We start from the raw sequence: 13,596 nt of genomic DNA, 5'->3' as shown, positions 1-13,596 counted from the left end.
GATGTCAGGAAGTGAAAAAGTTGCTATGTGCCCTGATAACTCTATTTCATGCTTGCAGGCTTAAAAGGATCAAAAGACATCACTCTTCATATGGGTTTTTCTGTATGGCACCAGCAGCAGAAGAGCTTCATCTGCCCAAGCACAGCCAGCTGGAGCCTGGGCTGGAAACCAGTGGCCACAAGAACAAACTTGGGATTGTTAAGGCCAAAGACTCTCACTGCCACAGGCTTCCTCTGATGGCTTGCAGCCTCCAGTCACTACTGGAGTCAGCCAGGGTCTGGGTGGATTAGACCAGACCCAGCAAAGGGGATGGAGCCAGACTGGCCACTGCCATCAGAGCTGTGCCCAGCGGCTTCCCACGATGTGCAACACACAGAACAAAGCTGCTCTGATGGAAAACCTCCCCTTTGATAGAGCCCTTCACATGCTGGCCTGTCTGGGAACTCAGCTCCATGCAGTCTCCAATGGTCAGCTGTTTGTGAGCATGACCTCAGGCTTCATGTGTCTCTGGGAAAGAGAGGGAGCTTGGAAAACAGCCTTCCCAGTGCTGCTGTGGGAAGATGCATGCTCAAGTCTTGCTCACCTCAGCTGGAGTTCTGCTCACCTGTCTGTCCCCCTTCAGCCTCATGGTCCTCCTTCAACCCCATGGTAACCTGCAGCTGTTGAGGATTATCTGCATCCCAGCCCCAGGGCATGTGAAATCTAAAGATGATCCAACGGGGCGAGCTCAGCCTTTTCACTCAGCTGGGAACAGCAGTACTGGGGTTGCCCTTCTCAGCTGAGGATGTGTTTGGCTGTAATGCTGGCTTTGATCTGTGCACAGACAAGGATGCTGGGCAGGAATTACTGCTTGCTCCAGCAATCATAATACCACTCAGCATGGGATTAATTTTTGATTCCATGAGTTAGTTTTAAATTATTTTGCTTTAATAAGCTGGAGTGGGAGGAGAATATTCTCACAGAGATGAGAGTGAGTCCAAATAAAACAGTGTGTGTAGCAATACAAAGTGATTTTCCTGGGAACCGGGGAGAGCTGAGGCCATGTTTTCAGATATTAGCTCAGATCCTTAGAACAAATCTTTCTTTGAGCTCTTCATTCTAAAGAGTTTTCTGTTTGATAAGGAGAGAGTGACCTTTTGCTTGCTGTGTTGGGTAATGTTGCCCAAGACTTGACAATTAAAGCACTTATGTTCCTAAATACATCGTGTACAAGCAAGGTCTCCCTCCCCTCCTGTCGGCTGCTCCCTGCAGGAGGTGAGAGTGCCGACTAGATGCAAAAACCTCCAAGGACCTTTTGTGCTGCAACTTCTCCTGCATGAATTTCCTCAGCTGTGACAGTGCTGGGAAGCCTTCTGCCTCCCACATGACAACAGGGATACAAGGATCCTTTTGCCTAGGCCAGTCCTCTGGGGCAACAACTGGCCAGAGGGAATGAGGTCTGGCTCATGTAGACTCCTGGACATGTCCCAGGATCTGCTGGCTGTGTACTGGTTGGTCCTGGCCAAAAAGTGTCATGGAGCTTACAAACAAATTAGCTCTGAGACCTTTTCTGTCCCAGCAACATCCGCTGGCACCCTTCAGTCTGGAGGTATGGATGCAGCATTAATGTCCACTGGAAAAGGACCTGGAGGTGTTGGTCAACGGCAGCTGAACATGAGCCCACAGCATGCCCAGGGCACCAAGAAAGCCAATGGCATCCTGGCCTGGATCAGCAATAGTGTGGCCAGCAGGACCAGGGCAGTGATTGTCCCCCTGTACTCAGCACTGCTGAGGGCACATCTCAAATCCTGTGCTCAGTTCTGGGCCCCTCACTGCCAGAAAGACACTGAGGGGCTAGAGTGAGTCCAGAGAAGGGAAAGGAGCTGGGGAAGGGTCTGGGGCACAAGTTCTGTGAGGAGTGGCTGAGGGAGCTGAGGGTGTTTATCCTGGAGAAAAGGAGGCTCAGGGGGGACCTTATCACTCTACAACTGCCTGAAAGGAGGTTGCAGCCAGGTGGGGTTGGTTTCTTCTCCCAAGTGACAAATGATAGGACACGAAGAAATGGCTGAAAGTTGCACCAGTGGAGGTTTAGATTGGATATTAGTAAAAATTTATTTACAGGAAGGGTGGTCAAGCATTGTAACAGGCTGCCTAAGAAAGTGGTGGAATGAATCACTGTCCCTGGAAGTTCCAAAAGCATGTTGGTGTGCTGCTTAGGGACATGGTTTAGTGGTGGACCTGGCAGTGTTGGGTTAGCAGCTGGGCTTGGTGATCCTGGTGGTCTTTAATTCAACCTTAGTGATCCCATGATTCTGTGGGGGAGGGGGACAGGGCTTCCCACACCTCCAGCTGTGCCAAGGGGCTGCAGCTACACAGAGCAGAGAGCAGTGGGAGGAGAGGCATGGCAACCTTAGCCCGGGATTGGCAAAGGTTTCATTGTGATTTAGACTTGTCAAGGCAAGGCTTTGTGCCTTTTGTTTTCACAGGAAGTTTCTGATTCCCAGTTGTCACTTACTGCTGTTAAAAGGGAGGAAAGTGACTCATGGAGTTTCCTATTGGCCTGAGGAGATATGCAGGGAAATTACTTACTAGGGACTCTCCCAGACAGCCGAGTGCCTGGCAGCAGGGAGAAATCAGGCAAAGAGGTCTCAGATTTGTTATCGTGGCTCCAAATTAATTGCCTGAGCCAGTAATGCACATAAACACATTTCTCCTGTGGGCAATCACTGTGGGAGGGAGCTGTGCTGCTTTGCCAAGGGCTGGGATCAGACAGGGTGATGGGAATTTTATAGCTTTAACCCCCATAATTTACTGCATGGACAAAGCAGGCCAGGAAACCAGAGATGGATGTGCCTGTTTCCTCTCGCTCACCCCTCGGTCCATTCCCTGGAAATCACTGTGAATTCCCTAGGAAGTCCACGGAGTTACATGTGTTTTGCCAACAGCCCCACACTGTCTGTGCTCCCTGCTGCACCCAGGTTTTGGGCAGAGCAGCCAGCATGTCCCAAGCAGGTTCATCCCCAGGGGTTGCTGTGCTGGGCGCCTGGGAGCAGGAGGTGCAGCTCTGTCCTCCCTCCTTGGCCAGGGAAGACCTTCCTAGGGGTGATCCTGAGGGTACAGGTGCATCCTGCAGCACAGAAGGAGCATTTTTATTTTCCAGAGGGAAAACCCTGCTGAGAGGACACACTCTGCTCTCATCAACATCCTTTTACGGCTTCCTTAAACTAAATACCTTCTTTTTCCTTTGAAGTCAAGGAATGAAGGAGGAAAACCAGTAACTACCATGTGAGGGAAAGCAGCCTCTCATGACATATACGAAATTTCTGAAAAGCTGTGTGGATCTGTGTCAAACTCCACAGGGCAGACAGTGCATTTTGTGCCAACAAAATCAAAAGACCATAAAAATTGTGAGGAGAGGAGATGAGAGGGGAGAGGAGGGGAGTGGAGAGGACTCCAACTGCATGTTGTTTGTAGGCATTTGCCATTTCTAATGTCTCTTTTGAACTGGCTGAAGTTTCTCCTTGTGCACGGGCACATGAAGCAGATGAAATGCTACTCCTCAGGTTTAATTTTAGTTTGTCCAGCAAGCTCTGAATTCATGCAAGAAAAAGTGGATCAGTATTAAGGGGTAGGCAGTGAGTGTGGAACTAAGCAGCTCTGCTCCTGTAGGAGACATGGGGACATCAGCACATGAATATGGCACCTTTTGAGCAGATCAGGGGTCCTGTGTTCCTACTCTCGTGCCATTTCTGTGTCTGAGAAATTGCTCCTCTTTAGATAATCACTCATCTCTCATCCGGAGACTTTGGGAGAAGGTCACCCATCAAACCTGCAACATGCCATGGGGTTTGTCCTCTGCTCTCATCTCCTTTTAGAGCTTTCAAAGAGCTGAAGAAAATACTGTTTCTAATTACAGACAGTGTTCCTTGTACTCCCCAGCTGCACAGACCTTGCCTACGTGACTGTTGTGAGCACTCGGATCCAGCTCTGGTTCCTGCTTGGGCTTCCCCCGTGGAAGACAAGGAGTCCTCACTGTGCTCAGATGCCAAGGTGAGAAATACCTCCCTATCAATAAACAAGTTTCCAAAACTCGGCACCCAGGAATCCCTCAGATCCCTAATTGCCCTGATGCCATGGGATGACTTAGGCAGATATAAAAATATCACAGGAACACACACACATGCAGATGAACACAGCACGAGGCATGAAAGGTTGGGGACTTTGCTTGGTTTTGCTTCATGTGGTTTAATTTGATGCTGTAGTGAGAAGGGACATTTGATTTTCTTTTTTAATCAAAGGAGAATACTAAGGAAATATTTTTAATACAGATGAAGTGTGTATGTATTGTCCTCCCATAAATGCTTTATAAAATCCCTATTGATGAGGGTTGATGCCAATCTTTTTCTGGTAAATGTAGTTTTATTACAAGTGAATCATAGAAAAGAAAACTTTTGAACTAAATTATATCTGACAAATATATGGTGGTCAAACTAATTTCTTCCATCAATACAGGGTTCCTTGTCCCTCCTCTGCAGACAGATTTTTTGTATGAAGTCCTGTCCTATTGAAGTATTTGAATTCTCTGGGGCCAAAAGTTACCTTCTGACTTTTGGGTTGCCTTGTCTCTAGATGAGCAAAGTCTGAAACAGGTTCTGCTCAGGATGCAGCTGCAAATGCAGGTTTTGCCTGATGCAGCTGCAAAAGACTTCACTGGAGCAGGAGCTGGATTCCATCAAGTGCATGAGCTGCACCTGTAGCTCACAAGGTACTTTAGAAACCTTCACTCTCACTCTGTGATGACCATAAAACCCTCAGGATTTGCAGCTGCTGCTAACACCCCAGAAAGCAGAGATCTAATTTGGTGCCTGTGCTCATTTTCAGGTGACTTTCCTGGATGCAGTTTGGCAGTGAGTGCTGTCAGGGGCAGGACTGAGGCTCTCACGAGATGCTTTCACCACCAGGAGCTGCTGGGATGCAGGTGGGTGTTTGTGGATTTGATCCTGGGCCATTTTTCAGTGCAGTGAGTGCCACGTTTCGTCTCCCTGAACTCCCAGGTAGAAGTGAGCTACCAGATCCTGGGCTGATAAGCCCTGGGCTGCCCATGGCAGGGATGCACTGATCCAAAGGTATAGTGTCTTCCTGGGAGGAGGGAGAGGAGTTGTCTCTTGTTTTTGCAGGCTAAACTTCTGCAGGACATAGCTGGGGTCTGGTGCATCCCTCCAGGGATGCAGTTGACTCAAAATGCCCCAGGTTGCTGAGTATTATCACAGAGCTCTGATAATGACCCAGAGGGTGGAGGAACTTTTGCAACTTTTTCCAGGGGCATCAATAGCTATACCCATCCTGAAGAACTATCTGAACCCTCCAAGCACAGACCTGGAGCTGAGGTGGGAGGAGTCAAGGGAAAGAGTCTTTTGCAATTTGTGCTGCCTTAGCCTCCTTCAAAATTAGGCTGCTGATGAGCAAAAGGTATTCATAAGGCTGAAATTGCACTAAGGAATTAAAAAAGCAAAATAGAAGACCTCCCTCCCCAAACTTCTGGAAAGTCTCCTTTGTGGATTTCTACAAATCCAAGGGTAACCTTTTATAAAACAAATGGAGCAATCAGTGCTTTTTCCTCCCAGCCTGAAGATCAGGCTCCCCAAGAAGATCTCAAGTCAAGAACCAGCCAAAGAAATACACTGAACCACTATACACATTGGAAAATGCTTATAAGATTCTTTATGATATTATTGAATTATTTAGGTTGGAAAAGATTTCTAAGATCATCAAGTCCAACCATCAATCCAGCACCACCATGTTCACCACTGAACCATATTTACAAGTGCCATATTCTCATGATTTTGAACATTTTCAGAGATTGTAACTCCACCACTTTTCTGGTCAGCCTGTTAAAATGTATGACCACACTTTCAGGGAGCATATTTTTACTAATATCCGATCTAAATCTCCCCTGACACAGCTAGAGGCCTTTTCTTGTCCTATTATTTATCACTTGGGAGAAGAAACCAACCCCACCTGGCTACTACTTCCTTTCAGGTGTTATGGAGAGTGATAAGGTCCCCCCCTGAACCTCCTTTCCTCTAGGCTGAACACCCCCAGCTCCCTCAGCCACTCCTCACAGGACTTGTGCCCCAGACCCTTCCCCAGCTCCCTTTCCTTTCTCTGGACACACTCCAGCCCTTCAATGTCTTTCCTGTACTGAGTGGCCCAGAACTGAGCACAGGATTTGAGGTGTGGCCTCACCAGTGCTGAGTACAGGGGGACAATCCCTCCCCTGGTCCTGCTGGCCACACTATTGCTGATCCAGGCCAGGATGCCATTGTCCTTTTTGGCTGGCTGGGCACAAGCTGGATCATGTTCAGCTGCTGTAATAAAGGAGGAAGGAAAAGAAGAAAGAATTAGTGGCAGACATGAGATAGCAATAAAGCACTTCTTTGCTCTGTGCATTTGGAGAGCAAGACCAGACAGGCCAGAAGTGAGCAAGCCTGCTGCTGACAGAGAGGGGAAAAACAGAAGAAGTAAATTTTATTTATATAGGTGCCAATCAATGTGGAAAAATATTCAGCAGCTCTACCACTGTGACAAACCAAACCCTGCAGAGCAACTTTTTAAAAATCACTGAATAAAAAGACAATACGGCCTGGAAAGAATTGGAAAGATATTATGTCCTGCTCCCATGGGAATGTGAGCTGGGATACTCTGTGCCAGTTGCTGTCAGTAGCATCTATTCTGAGAAGACCCTGAGTGCCAGGTTACAGCAGCCCAGCCTGGGAGCATGTGGGCTGGAAGAGCAGCTGAACTGACTTGTCTATTTTAGACTGGTTCAGGCATCCTTGTTCTCCTCCTTCGGATGCAGATGCACCAGGAGAAACCCAAGTTACACCCTGCAGCATCTGTGAAATGCTGTGTCCTGTCAGAAAGCAGAACCCCTTCCACTTGCAGAGCTTGTGGAAGCATGTTTTCCTGCATGGGTGTTGCTGTTTGATGCATTGGTTTTGTTTTGTGTTTGGTACATTTCTCACTGTAAAGGTTTATGGAATAAATGCTCTTGCACTGCAGCAGGTGAGAGGGTCATGGATAATAGCTGAGGAGAGCATCCCCCCAGATCATGGGGACAGCAGTCCTGTGAGTCACAGAACCATGGCAAGCTGCACGAGGCTTCCTGACTGTTCCTGCCTCTTCTTCTTTGGAAGGGTTCCAGCTCTCCTTTCATTATTTCTGCTGAAAACATTTTTTAAAAAGCCATAATTTTGCACCTTTTTTCTTTTTTGTCCCAGAAGTTGCAAAGTCTGGAGATGGAAAAGTTTTTGGGTAATGACTTTGTTTATTTTTTTTAACCAGGTTAAATGAGATGTTTACTATAGGAACCCCAGGTAAGCAGCAACACCAAACTTCTTCACATCATGAAAGAGAAGTGGGCCAAGGTGACAATTCTCCACAGCCAAGCTGAGGAGGAGAGGGATAGAGCAGCTTTGGTGGGTACCAGGGTCCACCCACACACTCCATGGTCCATGCTCCTGCTCTGGAAGCCCCACATGATGGCCACTGGTCACCCACAGTGTAGTGCCCATGGAGACGTGGCAAACCAGTGATGCAGGCCTGCCACAGTAGATCTGAAGAATTCATAGTGCATGTTGCCTTAAAACCCATCCTGCCCTGTGCTGCTGGTTGGTGCTGGGGGGCACTGGGCTGCCCAGGGCTGGGGTGGGCATGAGTGTCTTGGAGCAGCCTGTGGGGGTTCTTGGGTGTTATGGAAATGCAGCTGCTGAAGAGGAGCCAGAGGGACCAGGCATAGCTCCTCCTCTGTTCCCCGAGGTGAATGTGGTCCCCAGATCAACTCTCTGCAGTATCCTGGCTTAAACAGGGATCAGACAAATTCATTCAAATTAGCAACCTGTGGGTCCCTTTCTCCCCTTTTGGCTTGGTGAGCAGTCAGGTGGGTTTCCCCCCAGCCAGGCCTGTCTGTGAGCTCTGCAACACGTGTTGAGGTCTTGAGCTACCATCAGTCATGATGGCACAGCCCTCATCTCAGGGGAGAAGGGGATTTTGGGGGGATTTTGGACACATGTCTGGAAGGCAGCATTAGGGAATAATTGTTGCATGCAGCATGCTATTTCTGGAAACCTTCCCTCCTCAGCAGTCATGTTCCTCGATCTGCCTTGATTTTGTGATTCAAAACTCCCATTTCCTTCTTTATTCAGACTTGTACTCAGTGTTTTATTTCCATTTCTGCTTTCAGTCAGTCCTATGACATTGGGAAAAGCTGTTCAACATCTTTCTGTTGCTTCCTCTTTCACTCAGTGTCCATCACGTCCTGACTGGGACTGGTTTGAATGAAAAAAAGGATGCTTCATTTTAACTGTAAACACATGGGTTTTGGATCAGACCATGAGAGCTGATTTTGAATAAAGATGATCTTGCAATCTGCAGTTGTACAACAGAAGGAGGTTTAGCTCTCAGGGTATCACAGAGTGATGTACTTCTGAAAGAGCAGTGGGAAGTCGTCTGGCCCCACTCCCTGCCCACATCCAGTCACTGGAGGACCATGAGATTTTGCCAGTGGCAATAAATGTTCTGCTCTGTTTCCGGTCAGAATTTTCCATACTTTAGTCTCCTTTACTTATGCAGGGTGAAATGTATATATTTTTGAGACTGAGAGAAGAATGGAAGTGTGAGTAATAGTGTAGTCAAAGCCAAACAGAGTTAATAAGGGTTAACCTGGTTTTAATATGGCCTTGACAGAATTTATTCACTGTATAGCTTGATATGATATACAGAATTCATCCTTGACCTGTGACAGATGAGTTCTCTGGTTTTCTGATCGTTGCCAGCCTGCTGGTGATTGGTGCATTGAAATCACATCATCCAGAATGGCAGAAGACTTCTTCTCCTATTGGTAGAGGATTACCAGAAAGAGCTCAAAGGTTAGTGCTGCATAATTAACACCCACATGGAAAAAAGCCCCAAAGGATGTAATATTGCCCAATTCCCTCCCCACTCACCACCATTCCAGTCCTATAACAGCTGAATTTGTGGACTTTCAGTACTTGAAGGGAACCTATAAAAAAGATACAGAATAACTTTTTAGCAGGACTTGTTGTGGTAGGAGAAAGGGTAATGGCTTTAAACTGAAGGAGAGACGATTTAAATTACTTAAAAGTACTAATTATTTTTACAATGGGGGTGGTGAAACACTGGAACAGGTTGACCAGAAAAGTTGTGGACACTGTCTCTGCAAGTGTTTAAGGACAGGTTGGATGGAATTTTGAGCAGCCTGGTCTTCTTGAAGGTGTCCCTGCTCACAGCAGGGAGAACTGGACTAGATGACCTTTAAAAGGTCATCAAATCCAAACTATTCTATGATTCTATGAATTTACAGCTAAGACAATCAGCAAAGAAGCAGCCTAATGGATCTGTGGTCCCTTTTGTCATCACAGGACATTAGTGCCTGGGGACCCAACTCTCAGCAGGTACAAATTGGGAATTTTTGAGCTGACCACTCTGTGCCTGAGCACGGGAGACAACTTGATGCTGGTTATCTTCCTATGAAGGATTAGAAAACTGCAGCCTTATTTCCCTCCAGTTTTCAGTAAATCAGAGCTATAGAAATCAGTCAGATTCTCACCTCATTTCTATGCAATTCACACCCATACATACTAACTTTAGCAGTGTTTCAGTGGGGAAGTGCCTGGTGCAAGAGCAGGATTCAGATTAGTGAGGTTACACAGCTGTACTGAAAAAGGTGGGGGAGAGAACAGCCCATTTTCCAAAGAAGAAAACGCCAAACTATAGAAATCAGTAAATCCTCAGGGGAAAAAAAAAGCTGGTTTGAGACCAAGTTTCTCTAAGACACTAGCTTGCCCTTGTCACTAATGTTTTAAACATGTGATTTTTAAATCATAAACATTTAGAATAAGACTATAAAATTTTGAGTAGGTATATAGGACACAGTGCAACATTGAAGACAGGTCATTCTTTGAGTGAATAAGAAGATATTTATAAGTTTGTGCTTACAAATTTACACACATTTTGAGAACGTAATTCTTCTTGTATTTGTAATATTACTTCATCATGAGGAAACTGGAAAACTTTGCTCAGCTTCACAGAGCTGTAATACTTTTGTATAAACAGCCCAGTCAGTCCAGACAGCTACTTAAACTTCAGCTTAAATCCTGTTTGCTTCAAGCCTTGAGTTCCATTAGTGCTCTTTCAAGTTAAGCAGAGGCTTAACAGCTTTACTAGATCAATGCTCAGGACAGCTGGTGAGAATTCCAGCTATCAATGAGACTCCAGTGAAAAGACAACTTCTTTGGTCTTCTTGTTGCCCCTAAAGCTGTTTTGCTCAGCTACAGGTGTGCACTTCTTTACCAGCCCATTTGGTGAGTTGTTCATAGCCCTGGGGGTTCTCCAGAGCCCTTGAGTTCTCTTCTCTATCACCCCCTGGCTGTTTGCACTGCATCTCATGTCCCCATGTACCATTATCCTGGGGTCATAAACATTTCATTTAAGTGTAGAATAAGTATTGTCTATGTAAAAAAATAAGGTTTTACCACATTATTTTAACAAAGAAAACAAATGAGGCAGTAATGGCCGTGGTCTCTAGAAAAAATGCTGTTAGAGCTGAGCAAGCTAAAGCAAAATTTTAGGCAAGCCAAGACACGTTTGAACAAAGCCTGGCAAGTTCTGAGGCCTTGCAGAGAAAGAATGAGGCCTGTGGTCTTTTATAGCAATGGCAATCCTGAATTTAATGGGATGCAGGGCAGCAGCAAAATGAAAGCATTAAATAGGCTTGGTGCCTAAATTGAATATTGAGAAACAGCACTAACAACCTATTGTTAGCCTGGTGATTCCTCTTTCAGGAGACCTTATTTTAGGACATGAAGCTCTGTATCCAACATTTGTTTTAAAAGTGGCAGAGCAGTTGCTTTACATTATATTTACGTAAGAAGTCCATTATCTCCTGAGAGAAGTCCAATTCCCTGAATGCTGTGTACCTTAGATTAGACACAGTTCTAGCTCTTGATTTTAATTATACTTTCCTTCCAAGCCTGTTCCAAAATATTAAGTACATAGGCCTAAACAGTGAGCTGGTTGGCAGCAAGATCTTTTGTCTCCTCTTTCAAAATATAATGGTTTTTGGGTCAATATTCTTCTTTCCTATACAGAACCTTGGAGGTGTGCAGTGTGGAAGTCTGATCAAGGCAGTATTGTTTTTGCCCACATGGAATAACAGCAGCAGACAGTGTCAGAGGACCAGGTGAGCTCTGGCAGTCCCTCCACAGCACTTGGATCCTGGCCCATGTCAGCAGACACTAAAAGGAATTTTGGGGCTGTAATTAATTTGCCCAATCTCATATATTGGTTTTTTTGGGTAAGAGGATGTAGTCCCTTACAGTGCCTGGTTTTCTCCAGTGACTGCAAAGGTGATCTAGGTACAGGGGTGTCATACAAATATTTTTTTTTTTGTGGTGTGTGACATCAGGGAGTGGCTTATAGAGTAGCTGCAAATGAGGAACAGTAAGAATTAAGTCACATTCCTATGTGTACTATAAAGAACAACACAGGAAAAATGGAGATAATGAATGAACTCTGACCATATAATCTTATTGCTAGCTTTCAGTATTTGAAAAGTGTTTTGGTGACAATGTGCCAGCAGACTCTGATTTTTAAAAAATATAGGGTGATCTCTGGATTAAAAAATGTAGATGAATACAACACTAGGTGGCATTGTATAAATACATATAAAGTCTTGCACTCTTTCTGTTTTCAAAAGAATTATAAGGTATGAAAATCTCATTGGTGGGATTTGTTTACTAATTTTTGTTCTCTGGTCATTGTATTCTGGGATTTAGCATAACTGGAATGCGTGGAGTAGTCCAGTGATAAGCTATGTTTTGTGGTTTTATCTGCTACAGAAAATCTACAGCTCACAATCTGTCTTTTATTTACGTATGATATTTATTCCTGAACAACAGTGTTATATCCTTCTAGAATACAAATAAGAATAGATTCAAGCCTCATGGCTAGTTCTCTTTTGTGAGCAGCTTAGGGAATAACTGGTTCAGTCCCAAGGTGCCCAGTGAGTTTCTGTGAATCTCCATTCAGCATTCCTCCTCTGAAACAGATTTTACCTCCTTGTTTTTATGAACATTTGTGAGGTAGGTTGTGCCTCTGAAGTATCACATCAGGACTGTGTGATCACCCCACTTTGTGTAAATGAGATTGAAATACTGATAATGCCAAACAAGAGGATGTTGATAGGTCACACACATCACAGGGGGAAATGAACCTGCTTTGTAAATGGTGGGAGCTTTTGGGGTGTCTGAAGTGTGAAATTACTCAGTAGGATCATGTCCACATTGGCAAAACTGGAGAGTGCAGAAAGATGCAATGCTTTAAAGGCATCAGGTCAAAGTTTTTCTTGGAAGTGGCAAAATTTCATAGGTCTGTTCTGAACTGGAGTTGGGTTAGTGCTTAATAAAAGGGTACAGGGTAGGAAAGCAAATCCTCTTCATTGCTCAGCCCTCCTGGGCAAATGATGGGGAAGATCATCAGGTCTTGGGGAATATTATCAGTTCAACTGCTACAAGGAACATGGGAGCTACAAGTTCAACTGCTCACCTTGAGAAGGCAATAGTCCTGAAAATAATTTCCAAACACATTAAGTTCAAGAAGGTGATTGGGAGTAGTCAGCATAGGTTAAAGAAAGGGGAGTTTTGCCAGACGAAACCAAGAGCCTTCTAGAAAGAAATGATGAGCTTATTGTATGAGGAGAGACCATATGGCTTTTAACACTCTGCTCCTGTAGCATCCTCAGAGGCAAACTGATGAAGTGTAGAGTAGGTAAATAAACAGGGAGGAGCACTGGAAACCAGCTGAACTGTGGGGGTGAAAGCATTGTGAGCACCAGCATGAAGTCCATGGACATATTAACAATCCAGCTGTACTTGACCCCTAGCAACCTGCTCTTGGTGACCCTGCTTTGTGCAGGGGCTTGGACTAAACAATCTCCAAGACATCCCTTCCCATCTCAAATATTCTGTGATTTTTGTGAGCAGCACCTTCTCTGCTGGCCTCACTTAGGGTTGAGCCTGTAGCTCAAGCCCCCAATTTCATGTGCACCTGTACAGCTTTTGGGCAGGACAGAGTGATCTGTGCCCTGCAGCACTTCCTCCAGACTGTTGTCCTGTTAGTCAGGGAGAGAAGTGGCAGATGTGTGCAGTCTCTTTCTGGGGAAAAGGCTGGTTATATTCAGAGCTGTGTTTATAGATACAGGCTGGCATATAAATACTTGGTAATGCTGGAGTGTGTAAGGGAAAAAAAAAGGCTTTAGGAATTTAATAAACCTCTAATACTTAGACTGAAACTTCTTACACTGGAGTGATTTCACACAAGAAATATTTTAAGGTCTTGTGGCTAACACAACAGTATGGCAGATAACTGAACTTCCATGCCATGTTAGTAGCACTGCTGCAATTTATTTGTCTTTACACACTTAAAGCAGCAGGTTTCCTGGAGTCATCCCACTGTAGATCCATGCAACCTAAACAAACAAGCATGTGGATTGTGGCTAGAAATTTGCAATGTTCTTGGAGAAAACCATCCTTGCTTACT

This window comes from Lichenostomus cassidix, chromosome 1, assembly GCF_008360975.1.
Source record: "Lichenostomus cassidix isolate B80296 chromosome 1, HeHo_3.0, whole genome shotgun sequence".
Classification (NCBI taxonomy): Eukaryota; Metazoa; Chordata; class Aves; order Passeriformes; family Meliphagidae; genus Lichenostomus; species Lichenostomus cassidix.
The sequence above is the reverse complement of the archived record's forward strand: the minus strand, read 5'-3'. Positions refer to the sequence as shown.